At 44.3% G+C, this 3,674-nt stretch overlaps 1 non-coding gene across 1 annotated transcript; it reads right to left on the bottom strand.

The window, feature by feature from the left end:
• Window positions 1–3,213: 3,213 nt before the first annotated feature.
• Window positions 3,214–3,320, bottom strand: LOC139185052 (U6 spliceosomal RNA). The gene has a single exon (XR_011568637.1). It is a non-coding gene; the product is annotated as a U6 spliceosomal RNA (small nuclear RNA).
• Between the last annotated feature and the right edge of the window lie 354 nt (window positions 3,321–3,674).

Here is a 3,674-nt window from a genome sequence, read left to right as displayed (position 1 = left end):
GGGATCTTCCCCACCCAGGGATCGAACCCACATCTCTTATGTCTTCTGCATTGGCAGGTGGGTTCTTTACCACTGAGCCACCTGGGAAACCCCGATAATCCTATGGGTGTGTGTGTGCGTGCGAGCTAAGTCGCTTCAGTCGTGTCCGAATCTGTGGACCCTATGGACTGCAGCTCACCAGGCTCTTCTGTCCATGGGGATTCTATGAGGTGGATACAATTATCATTCACAGCTGAGGAAACTGGAAGCACACAATGGCCAAGTGACTTGCTCAGGGGCACACAGCAGGTAACTGATAGACCCAGGAATCAATATTTGGCCACCTGGCCCCAGAACCCATGTGTTTAAGCCCTGAAGACAGAAAGGGAGATCTCATGAATTAGCCTGAGTTGCCTTACTTGCATCACTGTCACTTAGGTTCTCAGTTTTCCGTCTGAAAAATAAAGGAATGGTTGATGCTGTTGCTTAGTCACTGTCATATCCGACTCTTTGGGACCCCATGGACTGTAGCCCGCCAGGCTCCGCTGTCCACGGGATTTTCCAGGCAAGAATACTGGAGTGGGATGCCATTTCCTCCTCCAGGGGATCTTCCTGACCCAGGGATTAAACTCAGGGATGGAACCCAGGTCTATTACATCTTCCACCTTGGCAGGGAGGTCCTTTACACCTGAGCCACCAGGGAAGCCCATCCATTGTTAATACACAGTGGTCTCAATAAATGGTAGCTTTCGCTGGTCTCAGCCTCTCTCACTGCCAGGAATTATGATTCCACTTTCCCTCCTGAAGATACTGCTGAAAAAGGGGCTCCTCTTCACCCCCGGCTTATGTCTTGCATGGCATTCTAATATGTCATCAACTTTAGAAGGGTTCATTGGAAAACCTCAAGAACCAGAGGACAGGCACACTGAACTCTCAAGAAGAACTACAATTGACTAGTAAACATTTGATAAAAGTTAAGGTCACCCTCACTACTATTAAAAAAACATGGAAATTTCAAAGAACATTCTCAAATAACAGGCTGGGAGCCATTGAACAGTATAGACTACTTAGTGTTGGACAGGCTGTATGAGAAGTTGATTCTTTTTTTTTTTTTTGCTTTAACATATTTCCCAGCTTTTTTCTTTTTTTTTTTTAATATAAATTTATTTATGTTAACTGTAGGCTAATTACCTTACAATATTGTATTGGTTTTGCCATACATCAACATGAATCCGCCACAGGTGTATACGTGTTCCCCCATCCTGAACCCCCCTCCCACCTCCCTCCCCGTACCATCCCTCTGGGTCATCCCAGTGCACCAGCCCCAAGCATCCTGTATCCTGCATTGAACCTGGATTGGCGATTCATTTCATATATGATATTATGCATGTTTCCATGCCATTCTCACTCTTGTCCCTGCTGTCGGAATTTTACTATGTGCAGTCTCTCTGAGTATGCATCAATCACATTTTAAAAGTTCATATGACTATGACTATAATTCTACTTCAACCACTTATATGATGGTAATACCAAGCATTTATTGAGTTCTTGGGATGCAGCACCTGGAAAGGCTAAGCAGGAAACTCTTCTGGGATGCACAGGCATCGAATCCCTTCCCAAGAGCTGTATGGTCTCCTCTTCAGATACTCCAGCACGTGAATCAACAATGCAACAGGTTTTCTGAAGACTCTCTAGACCACGAGACCCTTGAGGGCATAACCTGCCCTACAGACACAGCAGTCTTCATCCCCAGGACAGCGGTTGGCTTATCTGATGGCTTATTTACTGAATTAATAAATAGATTTCAAGCTGATTTGGGAATCTAGGGTCAAAACCCCTGGGTTATGAATTAATGAGATGAATTTTATAGAAGATATACTTGTTTTTAAATACAGCATTGAAATATATTGGATTGGATTCCACAGGACCCTAACTGCTAGTTTCCCTTTTCAGAACATCTATTACAGCCAAGGCCAACCAGCTCCAGGAACAAATGCTCTGGACTCAGGACTGTCAGTTACCTGCCAGTTAGAGAGCAAAACTCCCTCCTAAATAAAAAGCAGAGTCTGCAGAAGCTGGTTTGGGTAGGAAATTGGAGGAAGGAAATGGATGAGGAACCGGAACGTCCCGGGTGGAGGGCAGGGGTGCTCGGTGCTGTGGGCAGAGGGGTCCACAGCCGCCTGCCTGCCTGGTGGCCCGTCTTGCCCAGGGCCTCTCTGGGTTGAATGCACCAGGAGTAAGGACCAGAGTCAAGCACAGGAGGGTGAGGCCGGAAGTCAAGAGAGGTTGAGGCCGGAAGTCAAGTGTGGGTGAGGCCGGAAGTCAAGTGTGGGTGAGGAAACTGCAAGCTGTTCTCAGGAGCTGTGTGGACAGGCCTGCGGAGGAGCCTCGGTGTCTGGGGAAGCCCTCTCCAGAGCCTTGCTCCTCAGAGCCACTTTGTGAGTTCTCTGCTGCAAAACGGGATAAATGAGTGAACTGGTAATGTTTCTTGTGGCTGTATCAAATGTAGTGTGTAATATTTCCCAGCAAAAGGCATCAGGTGGATTACAAATACGGACCTTTCAATCCATAGTCCGAATCTAGTCCCCTGGTTTCTGGCTCAGGTGAAAATGTACTTTTGGAAAAAAATGGTACAAGGAAACTGGATCAAGCCTTTCTGATTTCGCTCTTCTTGAATGTCTGACACACATTCCAGCCAGGTTGTCTGGGATGCCCTCGTGGGCTGATCTAAAGGTAACATCTTACTGTGTGAAATATAGGGAATACTCTCTGAAAGGGCATGAATCTCCGAGAGACCTAATGAAAACACTTCCAGTGCCCATCACGGCCAGAGCATCTTCCATCAACTATTATTTGGGGAAGAAAAGTAGCCAGACCAAACTCACACTCATTCTATTGTTCTGAACTTCTTTTGAAAAGCACTTAAAAACACGGAATCAATATCTTCCTCTGATTACAGGATGATAAGTGGGGTACCTATCTTTCTCCCTGTTTCTTTCTCTTTTTCTTTCTCTAACATCATGGAATTGACTGCTGACTTTTTTTTATTACATTTTTAAAAAATGTAGATTTCACTGGAGTATAGTTGCTTTATAGTGTTGTGTGGTTTCTGCTATACAGCAAAGTGAATCAGCTTTATGCACATGTAGATCCCGTCTTTGCTAGACCAAGCATGGAGTGAAGTTCCCTGCACTATAGAGTAGGTTCTCATTAGATATCTACTTTATACACAGGAAAAATATGGAATGCTTCATGAATTTTCATATGATCCTTGCGAAGGGGCCATGCTAATCTTCTCTGTATCCTTCCAATTTTAGTATATGTGCTGACGAAGCAAACACATTGACATTTTAAACTTAGATGGTGATCATTGAAATTCCTTACAATGGAAGGAACAAATATGCCTTAATGGGATTTTGATGATAAAACTGTGTCTAATTGAATATTTGCCTGCAGTACTCATAACTTCAGAATCTAAAGTAATTCAGTAATAATTCATTCAACACATATTCAATCGGCACCTATCAAACTTCTACTTTGGGGGAGATCTCCTCTGTCTGGCCCTGGGGTTAGCAAGATGACCAGGAATCTGCCCCTTTTCTCTAAAATCTTACCATTTGGTCAGAGAGCCAGGTACGTCTGTAAATGATTTTATTCCGATGCAGATATACAGTAAGTGAGGCACACTATAATAC

This window comes from Bos indicus, chromosome 9 (genome assembly GCF_029378745.1).
Source record: "Bos indicus isolate NIAB-ARS_2022 breed Sahiwal x Tharparkar chromosome 9, NIAB-ARS_B.indTharparkar_mat_pri_1.0, whole genome shotgun sequence".
Classification (NCBI taxonomy): Eukaryota; Metazoa; Chordata; class Mammalia; order Artiodactyla; family Bovidae; genus Bos; species Bos indicus.
Note: the sequence above shows the minus strand (reverse complement) of the source record. Positions and strands in the feature narration are given on the sequence as shown.